General features: G+C 35.6%; 1 long non-coding RNA gene and 1 pseudogene across 1 annotated transcript; one reads left to right on the top strand and one right to left on the bottom strand.

The window, feature by feature from the left end:
- Positions 1–16,975: 16,975 nt before the first annotated feature.
- Positions 16,976–17,895, bottom strand: LOC145133232 (uncharacterized). Its single transcript, XR_013718493.1, has 2 exons — positions 17,513–17,895; positions 16,976–17,425 (listed from the first exon to the last, which is right to left on the bottom strand). It is a non-coding gene; the product is annotated as an uncharacterized LOC145133232 (long non-coding RNA).
- Positions 17,896–21,184: 3,289 nt separating this feature from the next.
- LOC145130269 (alkane hydroxylase MAH1 pseudogene) lies at positions 21,185–22,738 on the top strand (annotated as a pseudogene).
- The last annotated feature ends 3,288 nt before the right edge of the window (positions 22,739–26,026 follow it).

Genomic DNA, 26,026 nt, shown 5'->3' with positions numbered 1-26,026 from the left:
CAGCTTCGTGTAACGCCCCGATTCTCAGGTATTGATTTAAATAAGAATTTCGGTGATTCCAAGATCTACTCGACGAGTTGGTCGCCCTACTCGTCGAGTAGCAGCGGGTTGGTCCACGAAGTTTAGTGACCTACTCGCCGAGTCCAAGAAGGGACTCGACGAGTAGGAGCTGGCAGATGAAACCCTAAATCCCGGGGTTTTGCACCCTATTTAAGGAATCATAAGCCTCTTTCAACCTCTTTACAGTCCCTTGAGAGTCCAGAAAACCCTAATCCGTGTGGTGCTTCATTCTTGTGTGTTTTAAGCTTTGGAAACTGGATCTTTGAAAGAAGAACTTGGAGGACAAGAGGCTAGAAGCAAGGAAAGTGTGGGGGATCAGAAATCTACCTCAGATAGCATCATTTTAAGGTATCAAGTCGTCACCTTTACCTCATTTCTTTCTAGATCTCATTTGGGTGAGGTTTAGGGTTGTTTTGGCTTGGTTATGATGATATTGTGGTGTATGAGCTAGATCTGAAGTTGCAACTTCAGATCTGGACCCTTCTTGGGTTCTAGGTTCATAAAGTTTCGAGCTTGGTCATGTTTGAAGCCTTCCTTGAGTGTAAAACTCCATTGTAAGCTTGGATTTGTCATTAAGAGCCTTTACAGCCATGCATGCACGTAAAGTTTACAACTTTACGTGATAAACATGCCTTGGGAAGCTGGATCTACAATTTGGAGCCTTGGCATGGCTTAAGATCGTCTGTATGAATAAAGGACTGAAGAGACTCGGCGAGTTGTATGAACGACTCGGCGAGTCCAATGAAGATTGTCGTAGACTCGGCGAGTTGTATGTACGACTCGGCGAGTCTGATGAAGGTTGTCGTGGGCTCGGCGAGTCAGTCGAGTGACTCGGCGAGTCGGCGAAGGTTTTCCTAACCTTTGGACACGCATGAACTCGGCGAGATATAGGGAAACTCGACAAGTCAACCAAGGATTTCACGACTTCTCGAGTTCAGGAAGGACTCGACGAGTCGGTGAACTGCACTCGGCGAGTCGAGTCAACATGGACTGTTGACCTTGACTGTGGACTTTGACTTTGACCAAGGGTTGACCAGTTGACCTTTGGGGGCATTTTGGTAATTTGGAAATTTATGGAAAAAGGGTTTTATGGTAACTATAGGTGGTGGAGTTCGTGTTGGTGATTCGAGAGTTTGAGCCTATCATTTTCAGTGCGACATTGTGAGGTGAGTTATCCTCACTATACTAAGGTGTGACACCAGTCAAAGTTTGGTCAAAAATAAATTGATCAATAATCGTAATTGGGATGAAACAAGTGGTAGAGTTTGTAACAAGGTTTCCAAAATATAAAGAACACTGAAATCCGAGTTATAACGAAGAAGTTATGACCAATCGAAAATCCGCGGTAAAACCGGCAAAACACTGTTCAGTGTAAAAAGCGAATTTTCGATAAAAGGCTTTTTAGCCTTAACAATCTAAATAAAACTTGTAGAATATGTTAAACCGAGAAAGTTCATAAAAAGAACGTAAAAATCTGACTTCGTATGAGAAAGTTATGATTTTTCGAAGTTTCGGTTTAGCAGTAGACAGCTAAAAATTCGAAATATAAATCGATCGATATTTAGCCGACGCAACTTAAACGAGAATCGAAGGTCTCGTCAAAAGTAGCACAACGGTAAAAAGACAGACGAAAACGGACGTCGGATGAAGAAATTATGAATTTTTAACGGATTCCCGTCCCGGTCTGTTTAAAATAATAATATTAAAAATAAAATCAAAATCAGCCGACGAAGTCTAAACGAAAATCGTAGAGTATAATTTTACCTACGCGTGCATATAAAGAACCCCAAAAACGGAGCTCGTATGCGAAAGTTATGAATTTCGCAAGTTTTTGGCACAAAAATCGAGAAATTGTGGATAACCGAGAAATTTCGCATGTCACTCTTCGGACACGTCATCATCACGTGCGAACCTCCACGTGTGACCTTCTGATTGGACCGCAGCCTCGCATGTCCTCTCCTGATTGGTCCGAAGTCGTCACCTTCCTTCCCCATTGGACCGAACTTCGGTCCACTTAGAAGCCTACACCTGTCCGAAACACGTGCCTCGCACATGGTCCGAATCCGAGCCGCCTTCGCAGGAGCTGCCGCGTGTCCTGCTGACTCACCCCTCGCCTCGCCACCTGTCTGTTGAGTCACACTTCGGACTGCACCCTCGCACCCCTATATAAAGGGTGCGAGACTTCTCGGCTAGAGAAGATTTTTCACCCCTAAATTCCCCATTTTGCACCATTTCCCCCCCTCGACTTTCTCACGACCCCCCAAGGCCCCGGTATCGTGTCTAAAGCCCCAAGCAAACCCCGGAACCCCGGAATTCTCGAGAAGTCATCCTCTCTCCTGTCGAAACTCTGCCCGGTTTGAGCCGGTTTCTCGTTAAATAAACTCTTTACGGGAAACGAAACGCTGCCCGAATCACCGCTTATCAAAGTGAGTTCATACCCCTATAATTTACCTTTTCAATGGTTTTTAAATACTTTTTAGGGGGGAAATACAAGTTTAACACAATATTAAATTGTGTTAATAACTGTATGTGATAATAATCACACAAAATGATTCCGTATGCTTTTAAGAATTATCAAATACTTCCAAAATAACGTGAAGCCATGTTAAATCTTTAAAAGTCATGTAAACTCCGTTAAATTCTTTGAAATTTTTTTTATAAACTATTTCAAATTATATATGCCAAAATCATGTGTATATATGTATAAATATATAAATAAGATTTGAAGGGCTTAGGACTAATGAATCATCTTATTTTCTTTTCCTTGTTTGGATGTGGAATTAAGGTTGTATTATTTGTCCGAAGGTCGTTTCCTTCTTAATTATATATGTATTATACATATATTAGTACAAAAGGTTACTCCTTTTCGTATCACCACCTTTGTATCAGGCTGAGCAAAGGTGTTCATCCATGAGAAACCATGCTAATCAGATAGAACGTATAAATTATAATAGGTATAATTTATCATTCAAAACTAAAGATACAAGTATGATTTACAACTGTATACTTTCCAAGGAAATTACCAAAATTCATTCAACTATACCAAGATATGTATAATACCTTTAATATACGAACAACATATTAAAGAAGTAAAGATACATCATACCTAGTTTGCATTAACAAAGGTACGATATAGAGTACCAGGGTTAGCAAACACGTGGTAATGTCGGGTTTGCATTAACAAAGGTACGATGTACAGAGTACCAGAGTTAGCAATCACGAGTAATAATACATCATACCGGGTTTGCATTAACAAAGGTACGATATACAGAGTACCAGAGTTAGCAATCACGGGTAATAATACATTCTGCCGGGTTGGCATTAGCAAAGGTACTATACAGAGTACCCGAGTTAGCAAACTCGAGGTAATAATACATCTTACCGGGTTTGCATTAACCAAGGGTACGATACAAAGTACCAGAGTTAGCATTCATCGGGTAATAATAATAATACATCGGAAATCTCGTTGAAACAATAAATTTGTGAGACCCTTCACGGTGTACTTATCTAAGTACGACCTTTTTAAGTCCTGAACTATTAGCCATAATCTCTTGTAGGGAGAGCGTGAATTTGTGTATAGATCTATATGGGACTGACAATCCCGCACCTTTACTGTTCGCTACAGTTTGGCCGGCAGGCCTAGGGTGTCAAATATCATACCGTTCCGACGCCTGAAGTACGTCGCTGCAAGCATTTCTGTCATATTAGTATGGTTAATAGGACTCACATGGATAAAACAACGAGTGAATTACAAAGTAATATACTTCTCTTATAACAGTAAGAAAAGTTAATTACATCCCGACCAGATATACCTTCAGTAGCTTTTACTTACAGTAAGAGCTATATATCATGAAATCAAGTATTGTACTTCTGGTTTTGAACATTTAAAACCACAAGGCAGTATTATGGATAATAGAATACTCTCCATGATTAATACTAAGGTTGTTACTGTAGAACAGATATAACTAAGAACACTTTTACCAATGAAACGGTTTATGGGATTAAACCACTTTTACAAATGAAACGGTTTATGAGATTAAACCACTTATACAAAGGAAACGGTTTATGGAATTAAACCACTTATCAAATGAAACTTAGTCACTCAATCTTTGTAAACTAGTATAACATAAAAGACCTTTAGTGGTTAATTCTATAATTCCTTAGTTATTACATCAGAGTCGTACATAAGTAATGTCCGATTGACAATGAAATGTGTGACTTCCGCCTTACTTCCTGTTCCTTGTTTGGTTGTGGGCTTAGGGCAGATACACCCATTTAACTATCAATTCAATATTATGTTATGTATAATCAGTATAAACTAAGTAATTACAGAGGGAAACTATTGAGGTTATCAGTTAATCACCTCAGGAGATATAGGATTTCCGGAGAAACCAGTGAACTCATTCAAAGAACTTAGGGTATACTTAACAGAACTAAAATACTTGTGAACTCACCAGCTTAAATGCTGATATACTCTTTTCAAATAACTTGTATTCTCAGGAATCCAGTAGACAGGTACACTCCAGAAGCTTTTGAGAAGACTACCTAGTACCGTACCGCGACTCTTGTCTTCTATTGTACCTACTTCAGTGTTTGAATATGTAATGTTTAAACGCTTATGTAAAACTTATACTTATTAATGCAATGGTTGTTTGTACTTTGATTACTATATTGCATGTGTTGTGATACTTACCTAAAGTCCTCCGCCCCCGAATGTTTCCGCCGTTCTGGTTTGGGGGTGCGACATAAGGGGTCTAAGGCACCAAGGTCGGCCCGTTGGATATGTTATCCTAGCAGTGGTTATGTTGATTATGAGTTAGTGTTGCATGCTAGTGGTTATGCCAGTTAGGTAGATCTGTAGGACTACCAGTGATGTTATATCGTTATTTCATGCTCAGTAGTTATGTTACATGATTTATATGCTATGTGGGATGGGTTGAGGTTGTACTGCTCCGTGCGGTAACCAACAAACCCTAGGAGCATTCCAGATACGGGCTAAGGGAGACTCGTACTGTGGGCTCGATGGCAATGCAAATGTGAGTTGTGGGCCCAGAAGGCAATCCAGACTCACACTGTGGGACCAGGGGTAATCCAGTCTGTAAAGTTGTGGACCCATTATATGCTTTTCAGTTTGTTATGTTATGATGTTGCTGACATGGTTATGTGGACTGTATGTCTATCGGTATTTTGGGGGTAACTCACTAAGCTTTCGGGCTCACAGTTTCAGTTTATTGTTTCAGGTACATCAGGGGATTGTGGCAAGGCAAAGGCGTGATCGTACAACTCCTCATGTTTTGTTTACGTTTCTGGGAAAACTCTGATATTATACATTTTGGAAACCAGATTGTAATGTTCTGATGATTTTAAAATGTTTTTAAAAAGTTTAAATTGGCTTGAATTTTTCGGATGTTACACTTCGCTTCCAATGTCCCTTCAAATGGCAGTAGAAACAAGTGGACTCTTTGGCATTTGCACATGGAACTATCTCAGAACTGGCTTTTCTCTTATGGTCAAATCTTTTGACCATAGCCAATTCCCTTACCATATGAGAAGGGATCTTTTATGGACTATCTATGTCATTGCCTATGTCCATGACAGCTTGGGAAGTAGATCTTCCAATCAAATTTTATTGACCATTGCGCCAAATCATTGTTGATTCAGCAGAATTAAGCAAATAGGTAAAATCAATAAGGGTCACGTCGCGGTCTGTCATATAGTAGTCTTTAACAAACTGACTATACGACTCGGGAGTGACTGAAGAACCAAATCAATAGCCAACTTCCTCGGGAAAACGACACCCAACATTCCCAGCTTGTCAATGTGTGACTTCATATCCAAGACATGTGCACACACAGACCTTCCATCTTGGTGTTTACTAGCCAATAGGGCTTGAGTGACCTTGAACTTTTCAAGTCTTCGAACTTGTGGGTCAGGGAGAATAATTGGAGGAGGTGGAGGAAGTGAAGTATGATATTGTGGAATATCATCTTCATGTGGAAAGCCTTTTCCAACAGATTCGGGAAGACTATAGTTATCTGAACTAGACATCCACAAGGGAGAAATTCAATTTAGTTGATTTAAGTCCTTAATATAACACCCAAAACGAAATATTAAGGCTAGGACCCAACACAATATTTTACAATTGCGAAGAGGGATACCGTAATCCAATTGTAAAATATTTGAAGGTAGGTAAATGACGATTTACCAATTTCCACCAAGAAAAACGAAATAGATTATTAACTTTTAATTGGATTGAAATTCCTAGATCCTTTGAGATTCATTGAACTTTTCAATGGCATGTTTAAATCTCGATTGTGCCCTTCAAGTTTGTGACTGGGATGCCGAGGATCACAAACAAGGTGTGAATAACCATGCAAACTAGCTTGGTACACTCAATGTTACAAATCACCTAATCAATGTGCCGGTTAACCACACACGCTCTATTGATCTATGATTAACATCAAGCTACCCTTTTCCACACATTGTCAGTCCCAGATTAGTGTGCCGGTTAACCACACACGCTCCACTAACGACTTAACAAGGTGCAAAGTGTAATTTCATGGATTAGCACCATTTTCACATTTTCCTAAAGTAACTAACATTGGGAATTTAATAAAAGTTTAGTTACTTTATATTTATCATTATAATTTTAACGAGAATTAATGTCCTATCCTACCCGTTCGGCTAACGACCCTCCACCAGTCAAGAAAGCGGTGGTTAAGAGTGGACACCCATTAAACCGTTATTTTATAGGCAGTAACCTTATACCCCCCCCCCTCTTATAGATCGGCTTTGTGAATGAGACCTACTAACGGTAAGACTGACTTGTCTTATACATATATATATATTATTAAACTTATAATATTATAAAGTATAAGGGTTGGATTTTAAGTTTTAAAACTCTAAGGATTGGAATCAAATATTTCAGTTGTGAGACTTTACAAATTCCAAAACTTGAGGACAAGTTTTGAAACTTTTCAAAACTCTTGGATTCCATAACTTATGAGTTAATGTTGGTTTTATGAAAAGACTCTTGATTTTCCATAACTTGAGGACAAGTTATGGAGTTCATTAAAACATTTATGATAAGACTTTTCATGTTCCATAACTTGAGGACAAGTTATGAAACTCATTAAAGAACATTTAGATCAATTCAAACAAGGAAAATTATCATATAATTTTTTTTAATCATGATCTAAACTGACTCATAAGGCAAAATTGTTTCAAATCAAATGATACAAGTAATTAGCTTAACATATAAACTAACAACTATCATAAGAATTTTGACAACTATCTTTTGATGACTCTTGGAATTCATAACTTATGAGTTTAATGTTATTTTAATGGATGAGACCTTTCATTTTCCATAACTTGAGGATGAGTTATGGAGGTCATTAAAAGCATTAAGATCATCATTTTAACTAACAAAAATTATCAAGTAATTTATCTATGATCTAGTTAAACTCATAGGTCAAGATAATTCACATCAACAATTTAAGAAATTATCTTAATCATATAAACTAATACAAATCTTGAAATTTTGACAATTATCTTTCAATTGACCAGTCCTTCCCTCTTAGACGTTCCAATAGAGTTAGTGTTCCACCCCAGTTTTATGGTTTCCATATTACTACTGACGGGGATACGTTTATTAGTGATAGTACACTAGTAAATCTAGACGAACCTAATAGCTATAAGGAAGCCATGGCAGGCCCAGAGTCTGCTAAATGGAAAGAGGCAATGGACAGCGAGATTCAGTCCATGTATGACAACCAAGTTTGGAATTTGGTTGATAATGTACCAGGTCGTAAGACAGTCGGGTGCAAGTGGATCTTCAAGAAGAAGACAGACATGGATGGGAAAGTGCACACTTATAAAGCGCGATTGGTCGCGAAAGGCTTTACTCAAACTCCTGGAGTTGACTATGATGAGACCTTCTCGCCAGTTGCTAAAATAAAGTCTATTAGGGTAATGCTCGCAATAGCTGCGTTTCATGATTATGAAATCTGGCAGATGGACGTAAAAACCGCTTTCCTAAATGGGAAGTTGGCTGAGGATGTTTACATGAATCAGCCAGAGGGTTTTGTCGATGCGAAGTATCCAAATAGAGTGTGCAAGCTTGAGAAATCCATTTATGGATTGAAGCAAGCATCTCGCAGATGGAATCTTTGTTTTGACGAGAAGGTCAAAGAGTTTGGCTTTCTGCGAAACGAAGATGAGTCATGTGTGTATGTCAAGGCCAGTGGGAGTATAGTGAGCTTCCTCGTATTGTATGTCGATGACATACTGCTCATAGGAAACGACATCCCAACCTTGCAGGAGGTCAAGTCCTGGCTTGGGAAGTGTTTCGCTATGAAGGACCTCGGAGAGGCTGCATATATTCTGGGAATAAGGATAATGAGAGACAGAAGTAAGAGACTGATAGGACTCAGTCAGGATACATACTTGGAAAAGGTACTAAAATGTTTTAGTATGGAAAATTCCAAGAAAGGGGAGCTGCCAATCCAATGCAATACCAAACTGAGTAAGACTCACCCGAGTACAGAGGCAGAGATAGCTGATATGAGCCGAGTACCTTACGCTTCCGCAGTTGGCTCGATTATGTATGCTATGACTTGTACTCGCCCTGATGTGGCCTTCGCTTTGAGCATGGTCAGCAGATATCAAGGGAACCTTGGTAGAGCACATTGGATTGCTGTCAAGAATATTCTTAAGTACCTACGAAGGACAAAGGAATGGTTTCTATTCCTTGGTGGGAGTGATGACTTAAGGGTGCGAGGGTACAGTGACGCTAGCTTCCAGACGGATCGGGATAATTACCGATCACAGTCGGGCTGGGTCTTTACCCTGAACGGAGGAGCAGTGACTTGGAAAAGTTCCAAACAAGAGACCGTAGCTGATTGATCGTGCGAATCAGAGTACATTGCGGCAAGCGAGGCGTCAAAGGAGGCTATATGGTTGAAAAACTTCATTGGAGACCTTGGAGTTGTGCCATCCATAAAGGAGCCCATGGAAATTTTCTGTGATAATGAAGGAGTGGTTGCCTTAACTAAGGAACCAAGAGATCATGGCAGATCTCGACATATCGACAGAAAATACCATTTTATTAGACATCGGGTAGAAGAGGGACTCCTCGTTGTGAAGAGGGTATCGTCGGAAGATAACCCAGTAGATCCCCTTACGAAGGGACTGAGTAGGGTCAAGCATTTGCAGCACGCTAGGAGCGTTGGGCTAAAGGACGATATTAGTTTAGATTAGATAGGTAGGAAACTTGTAATGGATAATTTTGTATTCAACATTTGATGATTAAATAAAGGTGTATTATTTATAAGAAAGTTACTATCTTATGTTGATTATTTATCTATTGTTTCGATTTTGCATGTTTTGACTTCCTGAATAATAAGATTATTCAAACAGTCCACAATCGCTCATATGTTGGAAGTAGATATGAAAGAAGATTGTCATAAATTTGTTTGTAGATTGTCTAAAAGGCTTTGGACATTGCAAAGGTTTGCTACAAAGTTTATGAGTGCTTATGAAATATGTTTTGAGCATTGGAATAAACCCGTACTTGCTAATATCACTTCATGAAAGTTATCACAAGTGATCGCAAGATGATAATATCATATAATCTTAAGACCTAGAGATATGGTTATTGTTTGCTAGTTGATTATATATTGATAATATGAAAACGCATCAGTAACTTGATGTTATAAAACGTATTATTGTGTGTAACTAAGCTAGTAGATAATAAAAGCATATAAGTCGAAGTTTTCTGTTCCTTTTATTCTAAGAGAATAAAAGCGATATCTTGGCCACTCGATGATTTGGTTTGACTTATGTGTCGGGCCCGGTCAGGATGAAGTTGATGTGTTCAACTGAGTTCTATGTCGAACAAATCAGAGATCGAGAAACAAAATGCTAGACAATAAGTATTGTCAGCATGATATCTAGAACAGAGGATTATACGATCCCTTATCTGAAGGACAGATTATTGATCAGAGTTGACAGCGGCTATTGAAAGCTACGATTGCTAATCGGATTCTGAAGTCATATGTGAGATATAGTTACTAGACTTATCCAAGTGGGAGACTGTTGGATTAGTGTCTAAGTCCGTAACTATATTTGGTATGTACTTAACCCGAGTGTGCATGGTCCTTTTGGGTTGCCTTCACCAAAGCAACTTGACAAGGTAATTTGATATGAGAGAGAGGATATTATGGTTTATTAATATATTATAAGAATAATATATTAAAGGAGAAATCATATTTATTTAATTAGTATTAGTCATAAATTAATTAGGAGTTAATTTGGTGACTGAAAGAGATTAATTAAATAAAGGGGTATAAACTGTCAAATGTGTGATAGTTGAGTTTTGGGCTGGGAAACCTAATGGACTAAGGGGGAACGAAATTATGATGAGGGATCATCATATTTTCGTCCAAGGGCCCTATTCCAGAAGGTTCCTTGGGCTACTTGGTGGCTAAGGTATCCATTAGGGTTTAGACTGAAACCCTAGCAGCCTGCACTATAAATAAGACCCTAAGGCTTCAATTTTCGGCCACTTGCTTCCAAGGGAAACCCTAGGGCCGAAATTAGTATCCTCCCTCCTCTCTCATAATTGCCTTCTTGCTTCTTGGTGTTTGTGAGCCATTAGAGGCACTACATTTGTGGTGCTTGCTTTCAAGAGTTTAAGAGATCAAGGAAACTAGTTGTTATTGCAATATAACAACAAAGGTATGTCTTCTACTTTTCTATCTGATTTTCGAAAATTGTAGGAACATGCTAGGGTTTATTTTGTGTTCATAAAGTTGTATGTCTTATAGTGAAAACATAGATCCAATTCTAGGGTTGCATGCACACATAGGATTGTTTGTATAAAACCTATCACTTCTGTCCCTTCCATGCAATGGTTATGATGTCTTAATGGATTAATAAGTTAGGGTTTTGGCTTTTGGACCTTTTCTAGGCATGGAAAGTCATAAAGGTGGGAACTTTATGAATTAGAAAGATGTTATCGGCCTAGATTTAAGTGTCGGATGAAAGGAATTAAGAGAATAAGCACTTGATTGAAAAGTGTCATCTGACCCAATACGTTGGGCGTACCTTTGAGTACGTTGCGCGTACTCGTGTGGAGTCTCATTTCTAGATGGTGAGTACGCCATGTGTACGAGCTGAGTACGTTGGGCGTACTCAGCCTGAAGTTTGACTTCTTGACTTGTAGACTTTGACTTCCGTTGACCGTTGACTTTTTGACCAAGTTTGACCTTGGGTCAAACTTAAGGATTTTGGGCTATTAATTAAGATTTTATCTGGTTCTGGTGTTATTGGGTTCGTGGCTGCAAGTAGTGCAGAAAAGGGATCGTATTGTAGTGTTTCAAAGTTCTTCGATTCAGGTGAGTCTTCTCACTTTGTTCGTGGGTCGAAGGCACCAATGTCGGCACACTAAATTGTATATGTAGGATGCTTATTGTCCTTGTGACTCTTGTATGCTTGCCTGTGTGGTAGTATATTTGTGCTGACCTGTTGGGTCTTATTGTTGTTACTGTTATGTGTGCTACTATATGTGCTGAGACTTCAGGTAGTCTCCAGGGTTGCTGATAACCCACAGGGTGTGCTGTTTGCCCACTGAGACTTCAGGTACTCTCTAGGGTTGCTGATAACCCATAGTTATTTATTTGTGATGAGTTGTGTGTGGTATTTTGAGGAACTCACTAAGCTTTGTGCTTACAATTTGTGGTTTAATGATTTTAGGTTTTCTTATATTAAAGGAGGGGCACGGCTCGATTGCATCACATCAATGGGAGACTTGTGTACGTGATAACTTTTGACGATACTTTGATAAATGTTTTAAGATTAAATACTCCTATCTAAGATTTTGTAGTTGTGATTTGAATAAACACTTCAATTTTTAATTGAAAATTTTGGATTGAAATTTGAGGCGTTACACCAATACTTCTCACAAGCTCGGAAGCTTAAAGGTATGAAATTTCAGTTTATATCAGAGTTAAATCCCTAACACGGTACCAATCTGATACTTGTTACTTACTACCAGTTGACAAGAACAATTATGGATTCTATTAACTTATTAACTAGAATGATTAAACCTAGCTAGGTGATTAGAATAACAAGAATTAAAATCAAACATTCATTAAGCTCAAAATTGAAACAACTAGATAGAAACACGCAATGAAAACCAAATCTGATAACTGATTACATGAAAAGTACTAATCTATTGCATAACTGAAACTAGGGTTTTAGCTAGACATGGATAGAATCTAAGTCTAGAATAGTAAAATGAGAAATTAAAATACTAATTCTTACTAAACTAACTGATAGACACGATCCACAGTCTTCAGATCTTAAGTGATATGCAATATTTAACTATATATTTTAGGACATTATCTTAATATATTTGATTAAAATGTTATATTTTTAGATATAGGATACTTAATATGCTTGAAAATGTTCAATTACAGTTAAAACATGAGTTGGGATACAAAAGGCGGAGAACGGAGCTGAAAAAGACACAAAAAAGGATGTTGCTGGCAGCTTGACCTCTCATCAGTGTTTGTGCCACATCTCATGACTCGTAACTCTGATTGACGAGATTCAAAATGATCTGAAAACTAGACAAAATTTCGGACGACTTTAGTGTTTTGATAAAATGCGGATTCCCAACGACCACGACGTGGTGATCACAACCACGACCCGGTGAATGGAATCTTCGCGATCGTTGACGCTGACTTGGAGAATACGGGATAAACTTGAGGACCACGACATGGTGAATGTCAACCACGACGTGGTGACCAGATTTTGGTAATTATAAATATTTCGTACATTAGGTCAATTCCAAAAGGTAGAGGCCTTAGGGTTACGATTATTGACGAAGAAAAACCCTTCCAAGAACCCTTTGGGGTCGGATTCCAAGCTAGAGAGCTAATTGGAGCAAGGATTTGAAGATTAAAGTGTTATTACATCGAGATTTCACTTCGGGTTTTCTTGATGATCGTGTCTCGCAATCTTTTGGTGATATTTTTCTGTTTTTAGTTTACTGAATATGGTGTAAAAACCTTTACTTTCACTAGATATTGATGAACCCTTGTTGATATGTTTTGATTTCGTTAGTAGGATTAACTGAATTTGGTTTTTACTTGTGTTCGATTGATTGCTTTACCTTTCATGTTAAAGTTATTATTTTTATTGTTTATTGATGAGTATTATTAGGATTAGATGATCATTCTATCTTGATGTACTTGAATCATATGAATCTATGATCATTAGGTTTGTATTACTAGGACTTTGATCATAAGCCTACGGTTAGATAATATTAATTGATGACTTTGATTGTCTTAGAGAGATCAATGTTATGCTTAGATTGATTGTCATGATCATTGACAAGAAATCACTAGATCATATCGTTCATAGTTCAAATATATTTAATTAATTATATGTCACTAATTGCATGATCATTGTGTTAGTTGTTCATTAATTATTAGTACTAGGAAATCCGATCAATATAACTAGTCATATTATAATTCGGTAATCAATTCATTAATCCATTGCACTTCTAGTAAATCAAATATAAAAACTTGGGGGATTCGTATTCTAGTGGAAGTACTTCTTATTATTGTTTTCATTTAGTTCTTTAGCTTGGTTGATTAATTGAGCATTAGTTTATTTTAGTTTACACAAAAACCACCTTTTACTTTACTGTTATTAATTTAATTCACATTTGAATTATTTGGTCTAAACCATCACGTTCCCTGTATACGACACCTTTTCTTACCTTAAACTATATTACTTCACAACTAGGTACACTGTCTATTTGTGTTTAAGACTAGTTGAGATTAGATAAGACTCTATAAATAAAAAAAATAGTGCATTAAAAATACACAATCATTAAGAAATGCCTAAAATCAGAGAGAAATTGCCTCAGAAATCGTCTTTTTCGTCGTCTGGAGTTTCAGGTATCGGCTCGGCTTCAATCTAATCAGAGGGGTTGTATTTATATGCAAAGCAGAAGCTTCCGGATCAAGAAAAGCAATTCCACGATTGCATATATCCAAAAATGTGATCGCATTTTTGGCCATTTTTCCCCGGATTGTTGTTTAATGAAGTATGATGTTATTTTTGACCATTTGGAGACTTCAACATGAAAATATGATCGCATAGATAGGGAAATGCGATCGCATTTTTCCATTTTTTCTTCAAATTGTATTTTTTGACCATACCAAACCTCGACACATTTATGCAATCGTAGATTTGATAAAATACGATCGCATTTTTAGCTTTTCAGCGTGATTCAGTCATATTCTTCAGTTTAAGCAATCCAAGTCATTCCTCAGCATCTTACTTCCGTTCCAACTCCATTTAAGCTCCAAATATGCATCAAATCTACTCCCAAAGTACTGTTCTACTTGAATTATATTAAAATGACACAAAAACATGAGTAGTACGGGAATTCTGACGATAAATATGAGATGAACATTATTTAAACTAATGACATGCAAATATGTAAAATATGATGTAAAATGCTAATAAAAACTACCATAAAAGATACATAAAATTGCAGGTGACAAGATATGTTAATTGAATAAGGGTCAATAACACGTCCGTGGTTAAGGGTTTGGTGAAGACGTGTTGTTGGGGTTTGAAGATTTTTTTTCTTGTTTCTTTTGGGGTTTTGGTTTGACTAGGTGAATACATGTTGTGTTTGAAAGAGTGAGAAATGTTTTGAGAGAAATAACGAGATTATGTATGGTGAAATGTAAAGGTTTATGTATGTATTTTTAATGGTTGAATGAAGGTTTGAAAAATTTTTAAAAATTAAAAAAAAATCATTTAGTTTTTTTCTTAAAAAGGGGATAGATTTTATAAAAAAAAATGGTGGTCAAAGTGGTTTGAATGCATGGTCAAACGGCTCGTCAAAGTTGCACCCACTTTCTCTTCCTCTTTCTTTTCGTTGGTGGGTCGACAAGTCAGCGTGGCGAGAGCCAACGTCGGTGTTTGGTGTTCATAGTGAGGGTTATAGTCAGGCTTAGCACCTATCACTCTCTTTAGTCTTATATAAAAGAAGAAATAAATTATAGGATGATGAGACGTATGCATTAAATGACATCATGTGATATCACATATTCTTTATCATTCTTATGAGATGTATTCATAAGGCTACCTGGTATGGAGAGGACTCCACGCATGAGTTGCGTACGTGGAGCTCCTCTCCACGCGTGAACACCGCCGCCATTAATGGTGGGTTGGTTGTGGCGTGGAGTCCAGGACGGAAGAAGACGAGAAAGGTAATTTGTTGGTCAATTTTTGACCGTTTGAAGCATTTAATAAAAAAATTGTTTTTATTTTTAATTTACTCTATCTCTCTATATATACATCCACTTTAAACATTTTTTCCAAAACAAAACCCACAAACTCTTTCAAATCAAAAACACACATTCAACAAAAAAAAATGGATGATTCACACGGAGATTATGATGACAAGTTGGTATTGCACACACTATTGTCTGCGGCACAAGACATGGTTCGTGCGAGAGGCGAAAGTTCACACGGCGAGAAGAAGCATAGAAAATGGATCAATCAGGATCGAGAGGCGGCAAATAAACTTTTGGTACGTGATTATTTTGCCCCTGATAGTTTATATGACCTATCGAGATTTGAAGAACGTTTTCGTATTAGTAGAAATTTATTCTTACGTATAGCTAGAGATTTGGAACGTAATTATGAGTTTTTCCAATTACGATGGGATGCTAGAGGTAAATGTGGTTTTACTACAATAAAAAATGTACGGCCGCTCTTAGACAATTGGCATATGGCATAACCGCAGACGCTTCAGATGAGTATTTGAAAATGTCTGAGAGGACGGGTCGAGAATGTACATATATTTTTTGATTTATTGTTAATTTTATTTTATACATGCAAGCATGTTTTAAAAAGAAAATATACGGTAGATGAGTGGTGTTAGTTCTTACAAAACGATGTACGAAAGGTAAAATGGTGAAAAATGTTATTGTCTAATTTTGACGGGGTGAAAGTGATATTATACAAAATAGAGGGGTGGAAAATGTCCTTATACAAAGTCGGGGTGTAAAGTGCCAACATAGGAAAATATTATAGCCAAAATCTAAAATAGGAAACTCTTGTGCCAAAAGTAGGAAACAAGAAAACTATACTATTCCAAGCCATCTTGTGGCCAAAATCTCAAATAGAAAATTTTTGTGGTAAATACGTGAAAAATATAAAGTGTCCTGTTGCTAAGAACTTTTGTTTTTTAATATATATAATAATTTAAATAAGAATAAATTATAGAATTGAACCGGTTATTAATACATTTTTTTTAGTTACAATGCAATTTTTCAAAAGTTGTTTCTACTAGTCCTTATGGTTACGCTATGCAACAACTTTGGTCCTTATGCCTTTAAAATTAACATATTAGTTCTTAGAGACATTGGTAAGATCTGAATTATTAAAATCTAGGTTTTTAAGAAGCTATGGATTCATATGCCTAAGAATGAAAACATAATGTTTGATTAGACATCTTTAACTATTGTGTTGAATGATAAAGTGACCATTTTACTCTTGTATTTTTCTACTGAATTAAAGGTTTATGTCTTAGAAAGTAACTAAACCAACTTTTTAAATAATTATAAAAAATAGAGTAAATTACACCAATAGTCCGTATGGATTAGGGTAATTTGCGTGCTTGGTCCCTAACTTATTTTTTTTTTAACTCGGATCATCCCTATAGTTTGATTTTGTTGCGTCGTTGGTCCCTGACGAACTTAAAATTACTAATATACCCTTGTTTATTATTTTAATTGTTTTATTAATTATTAGCTTATTACAAAAAAAAGTTTAATAGTTGGTCCTACTATTTTTATTCCATTAGAGTTCAAACACTAAAGAGCATCCAATTTTCTTTTGGTATCGATTCAACTCCTGCAACCACCCACCACCAATACAAACTTCAAAATTGTATCGATTTACCTAAAAAGAAAACAACTACTAACCATATTTCTGAAATCCAAAACTCAAAATCAATTATGAGAATGGAAATAAACAAAATATGTTTTTGATTCTTTGCTTAAAAAATAGATCGAAACTCATAAATCACCATCACCAAACAATCAACTCGCTTCCCTGCAACCTAAACCTACCATATCATCAAGAACGGTAAGGTAAGAAATTGAAGTGTAAGATGCAAGAAATCAAGTCCATCGGAAGGAGACTCGAGAACTAGTGGTTGGTAAGAAGATGGTTGCCGACGCCACCACCCTTTCATGAAGACGTAGTCGGTGGTGGAAGCAAGGGATCAAAGACATCGTCGTTGTCGTTCTCGACGATGGTGGGTAGCCTTTTAGAGGGTCGACGATAATAGGTTAATAAGAGAGAAATACAACCTAAAATGTGAGTTTAGATGCATATCGACCATGGATCGCACCTTTATATGTAGATCAGTGGCGCTCCGATGGGTCAGATGCAATCAACGACTGTAGATGATGGTCCAGATTTAGATGCAAACCGACGATGCTTCCACATTTCCTTTGACGGATTTAAGGGATTTGGTTATGGTGGCAGACCGTGGGCTTTATCGGAGGGCTCACCGACGATGACTAGATGGTAATGGAGGGAAAGAGACGAGGTCAAGGTAGGATAAAGGTTTGGTTTTGGCTCAAGTAACTAACAGCAGGTACGGTGGTGGTGGAGGATACCGAAAGTTTAAGGGCCGGTGGTGGTAGAGGATACCGAAAATTTCAGTTTTGTTGGTGTAGTTTCTTGAACCTAGTATAAGAGAAATAAACATCAGATATGTAAGGTAAAGAGGGCTTGAGAGGAGGATGATGGAAGGTATGGGTGGGTGAACGGGACCCACATATATTAAACAATTTCTTGTAATAAGTTAATAATAAATAAAGCAAATAAAGTAATAAAATAAGGGTATATTAGTCATTTTAAGTCCGTAAGGACCAACGATGTAACAAAATCAAATTATAGGGACGGTACGAGTTAAACAATTAATTAGGGACCAAACACATAAATTATCCTAAACCACAGAGACCATTAATGTAATTTACTCAAAAAAAATATAAAGATCATACAAAACCCAAAATATACACAAATCCAAATCAAACATGAAGATGCAAGTGGCTTGCACTTTGCTTCTTAACAAGTGGCTTGCTATTAGAATTTTCTGCAAGTTCCCTTTTGTTTCTCCTTACCTTCAAACAGTTTAATCATTATACCTATAGCAAAGCAAGAAACTAATAATAATAATTTGTGTAAATACATTAGTATTTACATGTTGACCTTTATAAAACAAATGTTCACACAAGCAAGAACATGTGATATTGATGATCAAATGGCTGGTTCTTACAGAACTAGCAGCAAAGTGAAAAAAAAATCTAGAAGATCAAAAATTTCACTATCAATCTAAAAATTTGCACTATAAACGTTATCTGATTGATATCAAGGAAAAACATGTTCCCCAAATACTATAACTTTCACATTTGAGCAAAACACAAGGTAAATAGCCAATAATTATGATGAGATTTTCACAAAATCTATCATGAAAGTCAACATAGGGGTAAAGCAAACCATAAGGAAACAATTAAAGGAAGCTTAGCAACTCAAGATTAGTCAAACCAAAACTAAAGAAATGAACACGGAATCAGGCGTCTTTGTTTAATAATTATATACATAAACATGTGATTTATAAGCATAAGGGAAAATAAACCTGATGGATCAAAACTCACATACAAGGAGAAAAGACAGGAGAAAATAAGATATTTGGGATTTCAGGGAGAGGGTTCTTCATATAAAAGTAAGATACATTGTTGTACGAGAGTGGGGAAAGTGGTATTTTCATCATAACAAATCAATTAAGTCCTTAACAATTTAACAAAGTACCAAAACTATCAAATTCATAACAAATGCATTAAGTCCTTAACAAATTAACAAAGTACCAAACTACCAAAATTCATAATAAAATGCATTAAGTCCTTAACAATATAGCAAAGTTTCAAAGTACCAATTTCATAACAAATGTATTAAGCCCTTAAACATTTAATAAGTACCTGAGTTTATTGTGGTACTTGTGACTGTGATTGCAACTGGGATGAAGCACTAGTTCTTAACAAGTCGTTTATAAGCATACTAACAAATCAAATTCGTAACAATTTCTCATTAATCATTTTCCAAACACATCATATATATATATATATATATAACTTAACAATTAACTACACTTATCAATTAAGAACTTAGCAATTAAGTTCTTAACAACTCATTTAGCACTAGAAGCGTCTCTTGGTTAAGCACTTTCCAATTAAGCATATTAAGACAAATCAGTAGATTTTAAGGAAAAATCAGAACCTGAGAAGGAGGTTGCAGGTGGTTCATGGCAGTGGCAGGGGTGATCGGAGGTTGTTCACGGAGAGGCTGTAGAAATCGGAGATGACAATAAGCAGGTGGGAGGCGGTTGATGCTAGTGGTGTTCGTAGGCTTGGTTGAAGGAGAACACATGTGGCAGTGGCATCTCCTAGGTGATCGATGGTAAGTGTTGGTAAAGAAAAGAGTCATCGACAGTAAGTGGGAATGGAGGCTGGTGACGTTAGTGGTTGATATTGGTGACCCTCGAACAAATTTCGTAGTGTTAAGGGTTGATTATCAAACGAAATCATCGAAGATGGGGTATACCCAATTCTAGGAAGACAACGACCTAAATGACTTATACATGTAGCGGCGACAAGTGGGTGCTTGCGGTGACATGTTAATGATCTTTGAGGGAATTTCTGACGGGCTTTATTTTCAGAGTATTAGCGGCGACAATGTCGCCATTATTGTAGTCGCCAAAAAATCCAACATACGAGACAAGATACCGGTCGTTGGATTGATGGATCTAATCAACGATTAGGGTCTTCAACTGAATGTTCACATGGATTTACATGTATAACCTTCAACGACTACGCCTTTAGTGGCAATACCACCATTAGCGGCGACATGTAGACACAACGTTTACATATCACCGCTAATGGTGTTGTTGCCACTAAAGGTGTCGTCATAAATTCTAACATTTCTTGTAGTGCCCCTCATATTTCTAAACTTTCGTGTTTACCTCGTAATAATTATAATTAAATTTTCTTTAATAACTTTCATTCGTTAACTTTAAAAAATTATTTTTTTATGTGCTTATATATATATATATATATATATATATATATATATATATATATATATATATATATATATGTGTGTGTGTGTGTGTGTTTACAAACCGGAGGTGATCAACGTTTCGACGAAAATTTAGAACTTTCGTTATTTAATTTAAAAAAAAATATATTTGCTATTTTATGTACGTGTTAGTACAAAATCAAGTTTGTCTACGTATCTAGGTAATTTTTTTTACGTTTCCGTGTTTATTTTTATGCACGTTTTCTACGTGTGATTCATGTCATATATAATATGTTTTTGATTATCTGAATATCCGTTTGTTAACTTAAAAAGATTACTTATTTTTATTTAGGTATTGTATATAATACGTTTTCAATTATTTTTGTTTGGTATGATTTTGTCTTCTGATTTTTATGGTTTGACAACTTAAATTTTCCTAACTTTCTATTCAATACTTTTGGCATGGCTTTGTCTTCCTTGCAATTTAAGTTGTCAACTAAAAGAATAAAAATTAAATTTTATTAATTTGTGTTTAATAAAATAATAAAAGACAATTGTTTTATTATTTCTGTTCGGAAAAAACATATACATAGCAAAGCAAAAAACATATGCATAGTAAAGAAAGTATATTTCATATAAAACTTTATTGTTATATTAGTCTAACATATTAAAATCGCTGTTCAAAAAATTGATTAATAAAATTATTATTATTATTATATTATATACTTATATATTATACTAATAATAATAAAAAAAAGAAAAAAAAAAAAAAAAAAAAAGGATGAGATAGCATAGATGATAGATGTTAAGGATGGATATGTAATTATGTATAGTAAATTCGTCATACCCGAAGGAAATTTGTGAGCCTATTTATGGGATCAACTAGCATATACCGCAATTACAAAATTAAACTTATCGCTCACTCTCCCCTAATTTCCTCCCCATGGCTATCAGTATCCTTAAATCCTCTACAATTTTCTCTATATTTTTTATTCTCATGATGCCACTTCTAATATTAATTCTTCTGTACAGACACTATCGAAACCAGAGAAGTGGTATTCCTACAAATTGGCCAATTCTTGGTATGACTCCAAGTATGCTTACAAACTCCCACCGAATCTATGATTATGCCACCGAATTGTTGCTACACAGTGGTGGTACCTTCAAGGGGAAAGGCCCTTGGTTTGCCAACATGAACCCTCTCTTAATCACCAATCCTTTAGACGTCCACCATCTTCTAACCAAAAACTTCAGTAATTATCCCAGAGGTGACACATTTCGCAACATCTTTAGATTCCTGGGAGATGGACTCATCACTTCTGATGGCAAGTTATGGGAGATCAACCACAAGGTCACCATTTCCGCACTAAAGCATGCCTGTTTTCAGGATATGTTAGAAACAGTTGTCTGGAATAAAGTGGAAAACGGGCTTCTACCGATACTTGAATCCATTTCTGAACATCATACCGAGGTGGATCTGCAAGATATATTTCAGAGGTTCATTTTCGACACCATGTCCAAGGTACTACTTGATAACGACCCCGAATGCTTGTCTCTTGATTTTCCTTACAACCCATGTCTGAAGGCCTTCACAAAAGGTGAAGAAGCTTTAACTCGAAGGGCTGTTACACCCCAAAGCCTTTGGAAACTGCAACAACTTCTGAGGGTGGGGAAAGAAAGTAAGTTGAACACCGCAGGTTATACTCTTAATAATTTTGTATACAAGTGCATAGCTCAAAATCAAAATGATTACGATAACATGATCAATGGCGAACAACAAGAAGGAAAATTCAAATTTTTTACAGCTCTCATGAGAGAGTTAAAAGATATTCAGAGTGACACATCGGTGCATCCCACAAAATTTATAAGGGACGTATTAATCACTCTGATGACTGCAGGAAAAGACAGCACTGCCAGCGCTCTATCTTGGTTCTTTTATAATCTTGCGAGAAACCCAACTGTAGAAGGTAAGATCCTTAAAGAGATTCACACACATTTTGAGGGAAAAGTGGGCCAAAGATGGAACACAGAAGAGTTAGGTAAAATGGTTTACCTTCATGGAGCTTTATGTGAATCCTTAAGGCTATTTTCTCCTGTTCCATTTAACTACAAATCTCCATTGCGACCAGACATCCTTCCAAGTGGCCACCAAGTTGATCTAAACACCAAGATTATTATATCTTTCTATAGCATGGGAAGGATGAAATCAGTATGGGGTGAAGACTGCATGGAGTTTAAGCCAGAAAGGTGGGTTTCTCCTAAAGGAGGAATCAAACATGAACCATCCTACAAGTTCACTACATTTAGTTCTGGTCCAAGAACTTGTGTGGGTAAGAAGATGGCTTTAACTCAGCTACAGATAGTGTCGAGCATAATCATTTACCATTACCACATTGAGTTAGTGGAAGGTCATACTGTGTTGCCTGCAGGTTCTATGGTACTTTCGATGAAGCATGGTCTCAAGGTGAAGTTAACTAAAAGAAGTGAAATGAACTAAAATCGGAGTTATACATCTACCGTGAATTTAATGCATGTTACTTGGGTGCATGAACTAACATTTCATAATAAAATTCTCATGCAAGCACATGCATGTTGATGTTACAAGTAATAAAAGATTAATTTTGTTGCCTTTTTTTGTCCCTAGCATACATATTGCCATTTATTTAACTATTTTTAATTATTAATAAAAAAAATTAAGTGATTTATAGACACATGGGACCCACGATACCACCATTAAGTCACCGTCAATCGCCACTAGTCACAACCACCTAGCAACCGAAAACCATAAAATCAACTCCAAAAAACTCAAACCTAATGCAATCACGAAAAATCTTGAAACCATATCAGTGGTTCAATTTTTGATACATTGTGTGGTTTTGGTCGATATCCTACTTGAAATGATGGATATATCTTTAAATATTTTTTTTATTATTTTAATTAAAAAACCAAAAAAGAAAATTTCCACACATTGCACCCCTTTTATCCCTTCCCCTCTACCTTTATCTCCTGTAAAGCACACCCAAAGTGCACTCAAAGGTTTTCTTGTTCGTTGCCACCGCCATCTGTCACCTCTTTGCCGCCACCGACGTCTGATACTATCACCCTTACCCTCCGTTCAAATCTCTGACCATCATCCCCTCTATTTCGTCGACATTCAATTTCTCTCGTCGGATCCTCAATGCTCAATGGAGTCCTCAAAAAGACCACTTACTCTCCTCCATCCACCCTCTTCCTACAAAATTTGAACGTTGACCGTCATCAATCTTTAGAATCAAGCACTGTTGTTCTTCCTTTGTGATTTAAGAATCCTCTCATTCCTCTTCCGGTGTTTCCCTTTCACAACTCCGGTCCCTTCCCTCTTTCCTCCGATAATGATGAACAAGATCGATGTATGCAATACACCCATCGATTTTGAAGGTGTGAAATCGATTTTTCAGATTTCCATTTTTTGCAACCTTGTCGGTGATTTCTTTGACCGGTTTGGATGGATCTAGGGTTTTGTCTCCTGTATATCGTTTGTAGGACATAAATGTAATCATGTTTTGTTGATTTTGGGTTTTTTCATTAAAAAAATTCATATCCATTTCTGACGACTGTTCCCGACAAGAATGGCGGTATTAGCGGTGGTTTTCGGCGTTATTGTTGGTTTTTGGTGAGACAATGAAGAGAGAGATAATTGTAGGGTAGAAAGGACACTTGGGTGCTGTTTGTTTTTTCTGAGGTAAAATGTTTGCGGTCTGCGAACCACATCTGTACATCTCTGCAGCAAAAGAGGTGGACCAAACGTCTACAGTCTGAAAAAAGAAGACTGTTTGTTTTTTTAACATCTGCAGACTACTAAAATAAACTAAAATCTAAATATACTGATTTTTTTTAAACTACAAAGTGGTTTTTAATATATTTATGACTTGTTATAAATAATTAACAAATCTAAATCAACTTTTATGTATTATTGTATAAAAAGTGAAAATAAAAATGATACAAATTAACGTATATATTTGATAAAAACCAATAATTTTGATCGCAAAATTATGTCTAAACATTGTAATTAGGAATCAAAGAATTTGATATATAAATGAAAGGAAATCATCTTCGATTTTTTCAATTAAATCAATTAAAAACGTGTCATAAATATTTTTTCTAAGAAATTGACGATGCTTTAATAGATAATGTTTTATAAAATTTGGCACAAAAAATATAAGAATATATATTTTTTTCATATTTATATAAACAATTTCAACGGCCATTATTATAATAAACTTTTATTTATAAATTTGTCAAAAATATCATGTTTGCGTCGTCGAACTTTTTTTTTAAGTATTGTAACTTTTTTTTTTCAAATTGTTTATCACTAATAAAGTTGGAATAAATATAAATTCAAAAAAACTAATATATATATATATATATATATATATATATATATATATATATATATATATATATATATATATATATATATATATATATATATGTTTTTTAGGCTAGAAGATGTCTGAAGATGTTAGAAGACTCTGGTCCACATCTGCGCCAAGAAGAGGGCGTACAGACATTTTTAGGTCTGCAATCTTCAAAAAAAAAAACAGTCTGCGAAGGCTAATGTCTGTGCGTTGTCTGCGCCGCGCAGACAGAAGAGGTCAGGAAGATCTGCGGACAAAAAACAAACACCACCTTGGAGTGTGGTGGGTGGGAATAATTTTAATTTTTTAACGTTTAAATAGTTTAATTATTATGACAATTAAAAAAATAGAAAACAAATTATAAGGGTATAAAAATAATTTGAAGTGTATACGAACTAAAATCACTAAAAAGATCCAAAATTATACAACCGATATACCACCAAACTTTTTTGGACTAAAACTAGAGTTTTTTTACAACTATAGGGATATTTTTGCAATTTTGTCTTTTTTTTTTATAAATTGCATTTAAACAAAAGTAAAGATAAAAGAAAATAAAAATGATAAAAGAGCCTTTTTACATGGTACACGACCAATCACACAAGTTTTAAAAACCACAAGTATTATGTTCGTAAAAAAAATAACAGATATTGAGTTTGTAACATTTGATAATATATAATTTTGTCTAGTTTAATTAATCAAAGTCTCATCTAGGGGAGTTTGAGATTGTTTTTTAAACTTCCAAAATATTTTTTTGTAAAAGTATTTATTGATTTATGGTGATAAGAAAATAAGTTTTTTTTTTAAAAATGTTTTGATTAACTTTCATGGTGGAAAAAAGCTTTATATTTGTAAAATGCAAAAAAATAAAATAAATAAATAAATAGGAAAAAATAAAAATAAAAAAACGCATGAAAAGAAAGGAGAAAAAAAAGGAGGGTGAGACTTGAGAGAGAGTAAAGTGATGTTCGTTTTTTCTTTAGCAAAATATCTATAGTCTGCGGACCACATCTATAGACCTCTGCAGTAGAAGATGTAGACCAAACATCTGCAGTCTGAAAAAAGAAGACTGTTTGTTTTTTTTAACATTTGCAGGATATTAAAATAAACTAAAATCTAAATAAACTTATTTTTTTTAAACTTCAAAGTGATTTTTTAATATTTTTATGACTTTGTTATAAATATTTAACAAATCTAGATCAACTTTGATGTATTATTATATAAATTCTGAAAATAAAAACGGTACGAATTAATATATATATATATATATATATATATATATATATATATATATATATATATATATATATGAAAAAAACCTACAAGTTTGGTTGCAAAGTTATACATAAATATTGTAATTAGGAATAAAAGAATTTGATACATAAATGGAT

This window comes from Lactuca virosa, chromosome 8, assembly GCF_052849685.1.
Source record: "Lactuca virosa cultivar CGN04683 chromosome 8, Lactuca_virosa_CGN04683_v6, whole genome shotgun sequence".
Lineage (NCBI taxonomy): Eukaryota > Viridiplantae > Streptophyta > Magnoliopsida > Asterales > Asteraceae > Lactuca > Lactuca virosa.
This window is presented reverse-complemented; position numbering and strand designations above follow the sequence as displayed.